Source organism: Myotis lucifugus, unplaced genomic scaffold, assembly GCF_000147115.1.
Source record: "Myotis lucifugus unplaced genomic scaffold, Myoluc2.0 scaffold_55, whole genome shotgun sequence".
Classification (NCBI taxonomy): Eukaryota; Metazoa; Chordata; class Mammalia; order Chiroptera; family Vespertilionidae; genus Myotis; species Myotis lucifugus.
This window is the reverse complement of record NW_005871103.1, coordinates 2970661-2985673: the sequence shown is the minus strand read 5'-3', so window position 1 is coordinate 2985673 and position 15013 is coordinate 2970661. Positions and strand designations below refer to the sequence as shown.

At 42.6% G+C, this 15013-nt stretch overlaps 1 protein-coding gene across 9 annotated transcripts in view; it reads left to right on the top strand.

Annotated features, from left to right (window-relative positions):
• The window catches only part of ATXN7 (ataxin 7), a 121095-nt gene that overhangs the window by 82385 nt on the left and 23697 nt on the right, over positions 1–15013 (top strand). The window lies entirely within an intron of this gene.

Sequence of the window (15013 nt, the reverse complement as noted above, 5' to 3'; positions counted from 1 at the left end):
TCAGGATTTTAAAAAGATTCCCAGGTGATTCTAATGTGCAGCCAAGGTTGAGAACCACTGGTCTATAGTCTATTTTTTCATAAGAAATAAGAAATGTGATCATGTCCCCAGACCTGGACACTTAATATGAGCCATCATTGGGGGATTCAATGTCAGTAGAAATTTTATTTGGAGAGGATATTGGGAAATGGTTTGAAGAAAATAATAAGTGCTTTCCAAGCAGTGAGCAGAGATGTATTTGCTTAAATATTTTACTCTGGACATTGAGATGGGTGTGTGTGTTTAAAAGGTTAATTTGAGCTTTATGCCTAGTTTTTGTTTTGTGTATATTGCACAAAATTATATTTTCTTGGTGTGCACTATCATTCATCACTTTTTTGATGGAGGTCTTAAAGTAAATGTAAGTTGTTTCTCTCTTGTTTACATATGAAATTAAATGTAGACATGTGCTTGTAGCATTTAAGAATGTTTGATGAAATTCACCTGGTTTTTGTCAGGTTACAGAAAGACTGCTTTCCCGGAACTGTCATGGATTAGCTGGTTCTCTGAAGGATTGTTTCCCCACTGCACTGGCACCAGCTACAAAAGGGACCGTTAGAAAGGCCAGCACTAGTGCTGGAGGCCGGCAGGGAGGCCAGCGACAGGTCTGACGGTGCAGTGCTGTGGAACTGAGGCCTAGCCTGTGAATGTCCTCTCACCTCACTTCCCTTCTGCATTTGATGGCATCAGGGAGGCTCAGCTGCCCATGGGGAGGTGGATGGGTGCAGTGAGCAGTGCTGAGACCTGTTGCAATCAGGTAGTGCAGCAATGGATTTTTTCCTACTAGCTTAAGAAAACCTTCAGTGAATTAACCTAAAATTCTTATGTTTGCTAATTAACTTCTATAAGATTTGTTCATCCTGTCCTTCTAAGGTCATTGGTGGCTCTTTCCTTGTGTCTGTCTAGTGTCTCTTAAGGGCCAACATAGTTTTGTTTGTTTGAATGTGACTGTAAGAAATCTGGGGGGTGGAGGGGGCGGGAGGGGAGGGGTTTCAGAAAACCCTCTGGATCTTAATATTGCTGCCATGGTTAGGATCTGAATGCTTGCTATGAAAATAAAGCAATGTAGCTGCTATTCTTTTGTTTCAGAGTCAATTTAGAATTTGTGTCTGGTCTAATAGAAGCCATTTCCTTTGTCTCACAACCCTTTTTCACCCCTTCCAGGCCAAATCTTTTCCACACAAGTAATTCATGACTTGTTGCCAAATATTCTGCATGGGGTGATGGGATTCTATAGAGGAATCCCCCCCTTGACATTTGAAAGTGTTGTTCATTCTGAACTATCAGGCATCTGAATCTGTTTTTAAGTATGCAGCCTTTATTATCATAAAACTCAGATCAGTTGGCTATTTTTTCCGTGTCTGTTTGACAGTAAAATTTGATGATTGACAAGAGCGGAAGTAGTGGTGGAGAATGTAATATCATAGGACTGAGAGAGGGAAACACCTAAACCAGGAAGACACTGTTTACAAAGAGCCATTTAGAGAACTTTTTGGATTATGAATATAAAAGGTATCCAGCTTTGTTAGTCTTCTAGTGATTGAAACATCCCTGTGTATATTCTTCTGAAATTAGACATTTTATAAATATGCACAGAAAATGGGTTCAGATTCTTGTGACTAGATTTAAGAAAAAACAGTGTGCTTAGATATGACAAACTTATTTAAGTATAGATCATGAGGAAATAAAATGTGGAGGAAGACTTGCTGATATTTATACAAATGTGTAACTTTAAACTTCTAAGTCTATTGGGGCTTAAATGTAAATTGTATAATGAATGGTGTGAATTTTCTAATATACCTGGTAGTAGCAGTGCCAGTTTAGAGGTATTCAGAAAATTAGAGTGTGAATAATTCAAATTTTAGCAGGTTAAATTTATAAATCTCATCTTGCCCAGTTTTGGCAAGATGCCTTTTCAAATAGAAGGAGTAATTTGCACCAGCCAGGACGCCCTCTATGACCATATTAGATGAAATTAGACTCCACCCCTTGTTTTCTGTTGATCTGCCAGGACCTTTGTAATTCAAGTGCTTTTTACAGTAGTAGCAAATGTTACATAAGACCAAACATGGAGCATATTTGGAGTTGGTGGGCAGACCCAAATCATGATGTAAGCCTGCAGTAGCAAGTGTGCAATGAAGCACAACCAAGTTATGTGAATGGAAGGTAACAAGAAGCCTCTCCAGAACGGCCCTTCCTCCACACGAGGGCTGAAAGCGCCACTGGGTAAGTTTTCCGAGGCAGTTTGCAGAGGCTGGGCTTGGCTCGGGGCCCAGTTCTAGATGAGCCTGCAGAGGTGGCTTAGGTTAGGTCTTTTCTGGCATTACACAGAACCAAGCAGAGCAGGAAGAGTTCATACAGGCCTCTTCCCTCCTGGCATTTGTCCTGTCCTGCCAGCAGGCCCAGAGTGCTCTGCTGCGGAGTGGTGGAGAGAGCCTGCAGAGCTGGTGGTCAGAGTGGGGAACGGCAACAGAAGGGATTGGCTGCTGCTGCCGCCGCCGTCCACTGGAGCCATTCTGAAATGTCATTTGAGTGATCTGGCCAAAGTTCAAATGAAGACGGGGCTTGAGTTTGCTATTAACTCCAACAAAATACTGAGGTTTGCACCAAACAGCTCCGGTATCTCAAAACAGGGAGAACATTGGTTACGTCGCTCTCTAAAAATGGAGGAACGTTGTAACGTGCTTTAACTGTTTGCTTTTTATCTCACTTGCGGTGAGGTTTCGTGACAGGGCGCTCAGTGTTTCCTGTAAGAATGTTTGAAAGCTGTTTTGCCTGATACTTCAAATCCAAAGTTTCAAACAGAACACTGTTGAGGGGAGAAACAACGTCAGAACACAAACAGTAACCCTGGGAAGTCATTCAGTAACTTAAAATGAGTGTATAAAAATATAATTACTGACTGACTGCCAGAAAAGACTTTTTTTTTCAGTTGTTATTAAGGTAGACAGTACAACTAAACTGATTCTTCTTGGGTAGGTGGGGAGGCTCTTCCCGAAGTTACCTTAACTCTCTCATGTCTCCGCAAGCAGGAAGTTGGGTGACAGTTGAGCTCTTTACTTTTCACTGGATGGATTCGCATTTCATGCCTTCTGCAATAATGAGCTTGACCGGATGGTTTTAATTGAGGTTGAAATTTAGCTACTGGTTGAAGGACTTTAAATACAAACAGATCTTAAACCTTTATCAGATTGCTGTTAATTCCCTAAAATTGATTTTTCTAAAAACTCTTATCTTATTGTCAGGCACTTTTAGTTTTGCCATTTCTGGTTTCGTTTTTCAGTGTTGCCTTTGGTGTCTGTTAGTTGACAGCCACAGGCTGTAGGTGGGGCAGATACTGTTTCCCTTCAGAAAAAATAAACACGTGCTGCAAACTCATCAAAGACAGTGGCATTGTTGAGGACTGAGTCACCCATCCCTACTAGCAGAGTGCTTCCTGAAGGAGGCTTTCTGAGCTGCTCTCTGAGTTTGAGGTTTCTGTTAGCATTCCCATGTTCGCAGTCCTCTCCACCACCCAGAATAAAGTGAAATAGAAAGGATAGAAAACTAGTGGGATATAGCAATAAGGATGTGACTTACAGCCTCAGCTCAGCTCTTGGCACAGATGGTGCTGTCATTCCCACTGTACCTTGGATTTGCTGGGCCTTTGCGCCCGGGGTGGGGGGGGTGGGGGTCCTCCACAGAAGTTTTCATTAAAAAACAACAACAAATAAACAAAGAAAACTCCTCTAGTTTGAATTTTACCAGGTTCATTTAACTCTGTCTTGTGTGTATGTAAAAATTGGATTGGAATGGTAAGGACATATTGTTTTTCTTAATTTTCTTTGCATTTTGATGATGCCCTTGTATCTTTCATTTGGGAAAAACTGTGACCCAGACCCAGAATATGATCACAGCTATGCTTTTGTAAAGACTGCTGATGCTTGAACTAGGTGCCCGTGGTCCAACAAACTGGAGGCTAAACGTATAATGATAAGCCATTGAGTGTATAGGGTGCTTTCCCCCCTAACAAGTAAAAGATTAAATCCAAAAGTAGCTGGAAACCTGTAGATTTTTGGTTTGGGCTCTTTTTTCTTCTTCTCATATGTTGATACCTGAGGAATACAAACATTTCCAGTCAGTGATGGAGTGGGGGGGAGACGGGCGGATTTGGGGACATGCTGTGCATCATGAATAAAGAAGGAACTCAGTGAGGCCCTGTTTGTTTCAGGGTGGTTACTTGCTATACTCCGTCCTATCACTCGGGTGACACTGTGGTTCTGAAGACAGAGAGAAGTCTTTATAACTGTTAGCAAAGGAGAAGTGCCAGCCAGCATTTCGTGATATCCCATAGCCAAACATGGGGACAGTGAGGTCACAGAGGTGGCACAGGTCTGTGGCTCACAAAACCACATGGAGGTGGCCGTGTTTTGCTCAGGCAGCAGCAGCCTTTTCCCCAAAGGTACTTTCTCTAAAAACATCTGTGTGTGTCTGAAATCCTGCTGATAACCCTCAGTTCAGAGTCGGCAACTTGAACAGGGTTGCAGGAGCATAGGAAGGGGGGCCCTTTAAGGAAATGAACTGGGTACTCAGATCATTCAGTTTTCCCTAAAACAAGCTGTCTTAGGATCATGATTATGAGGCGGTTACACCATTGAGTACCCTTCATTTCATTGTCTTTAATAAAGTATTTGGATTTTTTAAAAGCCATTTTAAAAGTGGGGGGGGGGCAAGAGGGAAAGGAGGGGACATCTATAATATTTCAACAATAAAGATTTTTTTAAATGTTTGCAAAGAGCTACAAGTTAAGATGGCAGGGGAGGGGTTACCCCCAGATAGTCCGTACGTTTTTCATATTTCTCACATACTTGAAAGCAAAGTCCTGAAAAAACAGTCCCCTTGGGAAGAATTCCTGGCCAGAGAATTATTTGAGGTTGCCATATTTCTGCTCCTTTCCTAGCAACATTATTTACAGTCCATTCACACCCGCCCGGCCCTCCCCCCACAGCAGTCTTTCTCCCTTGTAATCTGCCCTTTGTGATCTGCTCTTTGATGCTGCCTGTGAATGGGTGCTGCGTCCTGCCCAGAGCCTGGGAAGTGCCCGGAGACTGCAGTCCTTTAGGAGGGCTTTACTTTCCTCAGAAAGCTGTGCCGGGAAGAGCTGGGTCATTGGATTACAGACCTTTGGCGAAATGTTGTTTCAAGTGGCCAAGAGCTGTAAATGACTCCTTCCTTTCTGCACGTTTCCTTTACGTTTTAATTTAAAACCACCTCTGCGTTAGGGGGAGAAATGCAGTTGGCAGAAGTAGGAGTTGGAGACTAATTTGTTAGGGCAGCCAGTGTTGAAGTCATCCTTTACAGTTAAACTCTCTGGTGGAAAAGACGCGAGTGCTTTGTGGTCAAGACTTTTCCTCCCTCCCTGTTTCCAGTGCTGTTTGTGGCCCACCTAAGTGTGCTGAGGCCACCTCCTCCAGGGCTGGCTGCCTGTCCTTTGAGGCACTGCATTTCAGAGGACAGCTTTGCAGTCCCCAACTGGAGATTGGAACGTTCAGGGACAGTCCACCGATTTGCTTCCTTTTTAGCATGAGACTACTAATCAGGTGCCTGGGGGACTTTAAAAGTAGTACATGACAGTAAGGAGTAGAGTAGGACCACATTTGCTGGTCAGGACACGATAGTGCTTTTAGAAGAGAAGAACGTTTATAGGAAAAATTGACAGTGAAAGTAGTGTTAAGATGTTATTAAATGCTTTATGTCCATCATATAGTTCACGGTGTTATTTTAAATGGTATACTAATTATCTTTTAAGTTATCAGGAAAAAATAGATAACTACTATGTCAAACCCAAATAGATATTGTTTATATAATGCTCAATTAGGAGTGCCTAGTAAGCCACTGAGTTTTATAAAGTATATTAAGAAAATAATAATTTCCCGTGGTTGGCAAACTGTGGCTCTCAAGCCACATGTGGCTCTTTGGCCCCTTGAGTGTGGCTCTTCCTAAGCCTTAGGAGTACCCTAATTAAGTTAATAACAATGTACCTACCTATATAGTTTAAGTTTAAAAAATTTGGCTCTCAAAAGAAATTTCAATCGTTGTACTGTTGATATTTGGTTCTCTTGACTAATGAGTTTGCTGACCACTGGTTTAGACCATGGGTGGGGAATCTTTTTTCTGCCAAGGGCCATTTGGATATTTATAACATCATTCGCAGGCCATACAAAATTATCAACTTAAAAATTAGCCTGCTGTGTTTGGTTAAACATTTAATTACCTCACCCCTAATGCCTTGGCAGGGCCAGACCAAACAAATGACTTCGCAGGCCTTATATGGTCCACAGGATGGACATTCCCCACCCCTGGTCTAGATAATGTGCAGATATGACAAAAGATCTGCAATGTGATTCCATTTGAATCTCAGAAGTTTAGGGAAAACACTGATGTGGAGCAAAGTAGATCTCTGAGGAAGAAATTCTGGCATATAATTAATTATATATATATATATATTTTTTTTTTTTTTCAGTCCTAATTTATAGTCTGCCTCATGTCCTGATCTGGGATGTTTCTTAGGGTTGGTAATCCTTATGAAAGACAGACGATGCCAGTTGACACCTCATGAGTTGTACTTGGTGTCCTGAGAGTGAAATATAATGGGTTAGGTTAACTGGGGAAGTCTCATAGAACATTGAATTTATTTTCAACCTGGGTATCAAAATAAACAATTTAGCTAATTCTGTGAAGGGGTTGTTAATGAATGACCCAGTTTCTAAACTAAGTGTTTGATATCTGTAATTATTACTTGCTATGCCTGGACAAAGGATTTGTACCTGTTTTTACATCTTACAGCCCTGTGCAAGCTTGGTTGTTAAACATCCTTGCTTTAGCCCTGGCCACTGCTGCTCAGCCTGAGCACCAAAGGGTCTCGGGTTGAATTCCTTGTCAAGGGCAACTACCTGGGTTGCAGGTTCAATCCCTGGCCCTGGCCAGGGCACATGCAGGAAGCAACCAATCAGTGTCTCACATCAGTGTTTCTCTTTTCTCCCAACCCCTTCCATTCTAAAAGCAATGGAAAAAAATATCCTCAGGTGAGGATTAGCAACAACAAAAAATCCTTACTTTAAATGGGAACAATTGTAGTGTCTTAGTGGAGTGGGATGTCAGAGAGCCTCTGAAATCGCACATCCCTTGAAGGGTGGATTGGGATTCCTCATTAGGCCTTTTCTTTACAGAGCATGCACTGCTTAAGTCAGTGGTTGGCAAACTGCGGCTCTCGAGCCACATGCGGGCTCTTTGGCCCTTGAGTGTGGCTCTTCCACAAAATACCACGTGTGGGCGCGCATATACAGTGCGATTGAAACTTCGTGGCCCATGCGCAGAAGTCGATATTTTGTGGAAGAGCCACACTGTAGGGGCCAAAGAGCCGCATGTGGCTCGCGAGCCGCAGTTTGCCGACTACTGGTTTAAGTCACCGGATTGAATCCATCCAAAACATGACTTTCACTTAGACAAACACTTGTGAGCATTAGTAATCAAGAACTTTGATAATCTGCCTAAAATTCCCACTTTTGGATTCATAAACTTGATCTTCATTTTTTTCCCCACTTACAATTCTTCCTGAGTGATTCAATTCTGTCTAGAAAATACGCCAACTTTTTATTTATAAAATAATTTTAGCTTGAATGAGCATCCTCTTTGGTTGGAGTGAACTTACTCATTTAAAATGAATTCTAAAAGTTGTTCCTCTGAGTTCTTAGAAGAGCTTAGTATCTTCCCGGACTGACATGTAAACTGAGTAAACTAAATCTGTACCTCATTAGCGAAGATAAAGTGGGTTTGGTTTTAAGTGATTTCTGCCTGCTTTGAGAATCAGCAGGCCTTTCTCTCTTAACTGTAACTGGCATCAGCTGAACTAATAGGGGGCATCTGTCTTACTCCCTATTGAGTTCCCAGTACCTGGTCCATAGTCAGCCCTGGGATGCAGGCTTTCCAGCTTTGTCATTTAATCCCCAACAGCCCTGGAAGGGAGGCTTGACAGACGAAGAAGTGGCCACGGTGGATGGAGTCAGGCCACCCAGTTAGTAAGTCCCAGAAGAAGAATTTGAAATCACATGTCTCTCTGACTGCAAAGTTCTTGGCCTTTCAGTTGACCTATGAAAAGTATTTTTATTTTACTTTGGATTCTATTCAGGCTGGTTAGTTACTCAGTCATTCCATATCAGGATTATGCATAGAGCCCCGAGCCTCTGTTGGGAAGGTATCAGGACCAGAGAGTGACCAGAGAAGCATGGGTAATTGTGCTGGTTGGTGAGGGCCAGCCTAATTCTATAGAACACTCCTGTTCTATAGGACATAGTTATCTAGGAACTTAGTAAATTAATTCTTTTTACCTGTCAGAAAGGCAGCCCAACTGACACTTTCTCCCAATATTTACTCTTCAAACTATCTTTGATGTTTTAAGACCCTCTGAGAAAAAAGGAAGGAAGGAAGGAAGTTAGGAAGGAAGTTAGGAAGGAAAGGAAAGGGGAAAGGGAAAGGGAAAGGAGGAAGAAAGAAAGAAAGCTACACTGGTTAACAGACATAGCAACTTCCAAAATGGAAAGATGAAATCCTAGGTTTTCCTTAAACAAATTCAGGGTCTCCACCCCCCAGTTTACCAAAATTTCATCGTGACCCTGTTGTTCAGCCTATGCATTCTTTTGTGCTAATAGTTACCCTTCTTTTGCTGAGCAGTTGGGCATATGGCTTCTTACCTGACCCTCACCTTCAGCCCTCCATTCTGCCTGCCTTTGCACCACAGAGAACAGCCTGCCACCTGAGGGCAGGTGGATCGTAGTGTGATGTAACGTGGGTGCTAGAGTCAGCCTGCCTGGGATTGCAGTGCAACTTGGCCTCTTTCAGAAAGTTGGACATATAGCCTTCTAGATTTTCTTCAAGTATGAATGATTTGAAGTTACAGTTTGCTTAGACTGCTTTTTATGTTGATATCCTAACTTTGACACTTGTGTGTTATAAATTATTTTTAGTTTCAAAGCAATATTTATTTTTTACTTAAAAAGATCTATTTGCTTTGAGCTCCTTTTTGGTTTGTACCTGGGTGTCAATACATATCTATATATATAGAAGCCTAAGTGACCGAATGACCAAACGACCGGTCGCTAAGATGCGCACTGACCACCAGCGGGCAGACGCTCAACGCAGGAGCTGCCGCCTGGTGGTCAGTGTGCTCCCATAGGAGGAGCGCCACTCAGCTGATCAATGGGCACCAGACTGCCGGGCTCATGGCTGGCGAGCGCAGGCGCGAGCCTCTCCCACAGTCACTCCCCCTGTGTGGGATGTTGGTTTCAACCCAATCCCCGCATGCCACACTGAGGGACACCCCGCACACACGATTCTGTGTGTGTGTGTGTGTGTGTGTGGGTGTGTATACACACCCACACACACACACATCTCAGCATGATTTCAAAATTACTGACTCAGTATTTTTGGTTGCTTTCCACTCTGGAAGACTTAAAGAAAGCTGTGCTGTCCCCTCTCCTCCCAGTATCCTGCCCTTGCCTTCAGTGGTATCACATGTTTAAGCCACAAGGGGAAAGAAAGCCCAATGCATCCAGATCTTGCTCACTTTTTCTCTCTCTACCTTTATCTTCACATCTGTCTGTCTGCCAGATCCGCCCCCCCATCTGATCCCAAGCGCACACACATACACACACTCACTCACCCATGTACCTTTCTCTATCTCTCCTCTGTCTTTTTCTGTATCTGTGTTTGCCTGTCTGCTAGTCTGCCTGACTCTCCCTCTTTGTGTAGCCATTCAAAGTGCCCTCCTCACTCAGGGACAGAGTGGGCTTTCTCTGGGCCTGTGCCAGACCCTGGAGAGAGGAGTACTTGAAAATTCAACTTGAACTCTTCACCAAACCACATTGCAGTTATGCTTAGCATCTGGCCACCAGTTTTTCCACTTAATATAAGGTCCCTAACCCTACCCATAACTTACCCATTTCACTTTTGATCTAGGAACATATCCTTTTTAAGCTGGAAGCCCAGTTTAAAATCTTATGAAAACTAAGGACCCATGGTGAAAGGATGAGGAGAGTCCAACTCAACTATAATTAAATTTGGTTTTTCCTCTTTGCTTCTTGAGAAGGGAAAGCCAAATGCCACCCTTTCCAGAGAATAAGTCACAGACTGATGTGAAGGAGCGGCACACTTCAGCAGTGTGACCAGGACTTGAGATGGCACTTTTCAGCCAGAATCTTGGACACACGCACATGCACACGCATGCATGCATGTACTCAGCCTGTTTCAAGTTTTAGTGAATGAAGGAAGTTCACATGATAGATCGCCATTCTCAGTTTTTAAATAGTTTTTATTGTTGAAATAGAAAATATAATTTTTTGAAAATGTTATTGATAACATCAGTTGACTTTTAATGTTAGAACACTTTGGATCTTGATTTTGTAGTGCAAAATTCCATTTTAGGAGTCAATAAACAAGAAATGAAGCGTTAACTAAAGAAAATGGGGAAAATGGACTATGATAGGGATAGAAAATTGAAACAACAAGCTTGAAGTTACAGTCAGTTCTGCTGTAACACAACACATCCCTAAACAATTATTGCACTGTGAGGAATTGTTCACTAAAAATCACGAAACGCATTGGGAAAATTGGGTTATGGGTACAACACTCCGAAACGTCTTCAGTGACACAGAAAAAGATAGGAGCCTAACCAAAAATGGTAGTCCAGTTTTACTTAGATCAGCGGTTCTCAACCTGTGGGTCGCGACCCCTTTGGCGGTCAAACGACCCTTTCACAGGGGTCGCCTAAGACCATCCTGCATATCAGATATTTACATTACGATTCATAACAGTAGCAACATTACAGTTATGAAGTAGCAACGAAAATAATTTTATGGTTGGGTCACAACATGAGGAACTGTATTTAAAGGGCCAGAAGGTTGAAAACCACTGACTTAGATTAAGTGGTTAAAAATACATAAATAGTAGAATAAATATGACAATTTACCTTGAAAACAACCTGGCATTTGCTTCTAGAAGTAGGTGTTGGGATTGCAGCTGTGAGCTGTTGTGTCATGGTGGGAGAAAGGTGCTCTAAATGCAGGGAAACTTCTAGCACCAGACACACAGGAGCCTGGCCCCCCACATCATGGTGGCCTAAGGAGGGCGGTGGGTGTGGGGGCATTTTGTGTGTTTCCAAGGGTTCAGTCCAGCTGCTTGTAGTTTTCTGCATTTATCTAATTCTTGCAGATAAAAATCTTGCAAATGCAAAATTTCATTATGCTGAAATTGTTTAGTATATCAATGGCTTTAGAATAAATCAACATTTTCAAAACAAGCATTGCAGTAGAACTGACTGCAATGTATTTAATTAAAGAATTTTATCTACATCCTTTGATATCAAGAGAAAATATATCACATTTACTTGAGACACTTGACTTGAGAATTCTGGTACCCAGAAGATAGTAAAAGAGTGTACTTTTAAAATATATGTATTTTTATTGATTTTAGAGAGAGAAGGAGTAAGGGAGGGGGGGAGAGAAACATTGATCAATTGCCTCCCATATGCACCCCGACAGGGGATGGAACCCACAACCCTGGCATGTGCCCTGACCAGGAATGACACTGATGACCTTTAGTGCATGGATGATGCTCCAACCAACTGAGCCCCACTGGCAGGGCAGTAAAAGGAGTGTAATTTTTTTTTAAATATATTTTATTGGTTTTTTACAGAGAGGAAGGGAGAGGGATAGAGAGTAAGAAACATCGAGCAGCTGCCTCCTGCACACCTCCTACTGGAGATGTGCCCGCAACCAAGGTGTACATGCCCTTGACCGGAATCGAACCTGGGACCTTTAAGTCCGCAGGCCGACGCTCTATCCACTGAGCCAAACCGATTAGGGCAGGAGTGTAATTTTTTAAAGTCAAAGTTCTTGTTGGGTTTTTTTCCCCTCTTCATACTACAGACACGGTGTTGTTCCTTTAGTACACTGCCACCAGGGATGCACAAGTTGATTTTTATGAATTAACATGGATGAATATTTTAATTTTAATATTTAATTATTTTAAATCAGGCCCATTATACGAATTCATGCATGGGTGGGGTCCCTCAGCCTGGCCGGCGATTGGGGCTCCGAGATTGGGGCTGATCGGAGCCGTCTCGCCCAGTCCCAATTGGGGCTGGCTGGCAGAGGGAGGGACTGCGGGAGGTTGGCCAGCTGTGGGAGGTTGGCTGTGGGAGCGCACTGACCACCAGAGGGCAACTCTTGCATTGAGTGTCTGCCCCCTGGTGGTCAGTGCACATCATAGTGACAGGTAATTCGGTCGACCGGTCAGAATGGTCGCATAGGCTTTTATATATATAGATATCAGAAAAATACATAGCAAGCTTACCAAACCTATTTTTTCATATGTACTACAGTTTTCGAAAAATATCTCTCAAGTGAGGTACTCTGCTTTATGCTGGGCCATCTGAAAATGGAGAGCAGTTTCAGGTTGTCCCTTGCAGAGAGGCGGGCACTACTGATGATGAAAGGATGGGAGACCAGGAATTCTAACTATCTTGACACCTGTAGAGAAACTGTCCTGTCCAAATACCAATAATGCCCTAATGAGAGACTGGGTAGTATCAGCCTAGGGAGGAGTAGGGAACAGTAGAGATGATAATTTAAAATGTTGAGCACAAAGTAGTATGTAATGTGGCTTTGGTAAGAACAATGAAAATAGTTTGCAGTTGATAGAAGTTTGAAAACACTAGTTGAGGACAAGTAGCAGCAGTGAGCTTTAACAAACCCTGAAATATAGCGCCGTGTGCCAGGTGGTGGTCTCAGCGCTGTACAGATGTTAACTTAGCTGTGGTTAATGGTGTTTGAGGCACTAGCCTGGTCTAAAGCCTGCTCTCAGTCTTGGCTGCACAGGGGAGCTTGTAAGAGTCTGGATGCCCAAGCCACCAGTTCAGTCACAGTCTCTGAGGATAGGGCTCAAGCTTCAGTATATTGAAAGCTCATGTGGTTATGCCAATGTGTAGCCAAGGTTGAGAACTGCTGGTTTAGGATCATTTGCAAAATCACCCCTCTTGCCCTGCCGGTCTGGCTCAGTTGGTTGGGCATCATCCTGTACATAGAAGGGTTGCTGGTTCAATTCTTGGTCAGGGCACATGCCCGGTTTGTGGGCGTGATCCCCCAGGTCCCTGGTGCAAGAGGCAGTCGATAGATATTCCACTATCACGTCGATATTTCTCTCTCTCTCTCTCTCTCTCTCTCTCTCTCTTTTTACCCCCTCCCTTCCTCCCTCCTTCTCTCTCTCTCTCTCTGGAAAATCAATAAACTATTCTTTGAAAAAAGGGGAAAAAATCACTCCTCTTCACAAGAAAAGCTGTATGGATCATGCAGATGTTCATGGAAGGCTTGCACTGTGCCATGCCTTCCAAGGGGAAGATGGCTGAGACATGGCTCAGGAAAGCCTCACCATCCACGGCAGGTGGCAGAGTTGAGACAGAGTGGTACAGTCCTGGCTGGCAAGTGCTGATGCTGGGAAGTAGATTCAGAATGTTTGGCATCACAGACAAGAGAGAACTAAATTTAAAAACCTCAGATGTCAAGTTTGGAAAATTAGTAAACTTAAGTTATTTTAGTTTGCCCTTCCTGCACACAGGAAGAGAAAGGAAAAAAAAAAAAAGCAACGGACACATATAAATTACTCTCAGTTTTGCCTTCCTAACCTGGTTGTGGCCTTTATGTGGTCCAGTTGGAGAATTTGGATTTTGTCTGTAGATAGATAGCATGATAATTTTGTCCTGGTGGAGCAGGTTCTGAAGTCCCTTGTAAAGCAGGGGTGGGAACGTCCGGCCCGCGGGCCGTATCATTTGGTCTGTCCCTGCCAAGGCAACCCCAGGCGGGACTTGAAATTCAGTAAGTCTAGGATCTTTTTTCATAGCAACATAATTTTTAAGTTAACAATTTTGTATGGCCCTTGAATGATGTTATAAATATCCAGATGGCCCTTGGCAGAAAAAAGTTCCCCACCCCTGTCATAAAGCATCGTTGAACTATGTCCATCTGGGAACAAGGCATCGCAGCTGCATAGAGAGGCTCAAAACTGGCATAAAAGGACCTTTGGAAATACACCATTTGAGTGATGCTTGTAGTCATTGATTCTAATATGCTTACTTTGTCAAATACTCATAGAGCTTTCATATTGTAATCAGTAAATGTTGGATCACATACAGTTTAAAACTTAGAGTTAAGCAAATGTCATTTTAAATGACACATTTAATTGAAGGCAGGCACTAACTTACCATCCTAAGGTACTTAAGTAGATAAAGTTACTAAATAACTTGTGTCCAATGATAACATTCTTCAGCTGCTCTCAATTGATTTAATATGGATTGCCTTACTCTGAGAAAACCCGATTCTCCAGGAAATAATCTTATCCGTTATACCTGTGTAGTCTTAAGTGTGCATTACTTGCTGGTTTCAATGCCAGGCATAGCTGCTTGTGGTGTTTTTGTCTTGCGCCTTTGGCATCTTCATGGTGTGAACCGGAGCTATGCCATCTGTAGTTGAGCGAGATGATTAAAAAAGGGGAGTGAAATGATTCATCAGAAAATTTCGGCACAGATTCTTAAGGAACGATAAGATAACCCTAGAAACATTTTTATTTGGTGTCATATGCTAGTGGGTAGTGACAGAAAGAAAGGAAGGTACAACTTGTTTTTTAACATTTTGCTATTTTGAAATTGGAGAGGTACTATGCTAGAAAGGAATAATGAATTCCTTAAGGTGTTAATTAGCAGGGTTCTGCAGATGAATGAATAATTTTTTTCTCTCTGATTATAAGTTGGAGCCAGTGAGGTTCATGGTGCAAAACACAGTATTTTCAGGTTAGAATGGCCATTTAATTTCCTAATGGCTATTTGTGAATGATAACACTCTTTATGCTGAGATGTTTCCTCAGCAGAAGGATCAGTTCCTGGAATCCC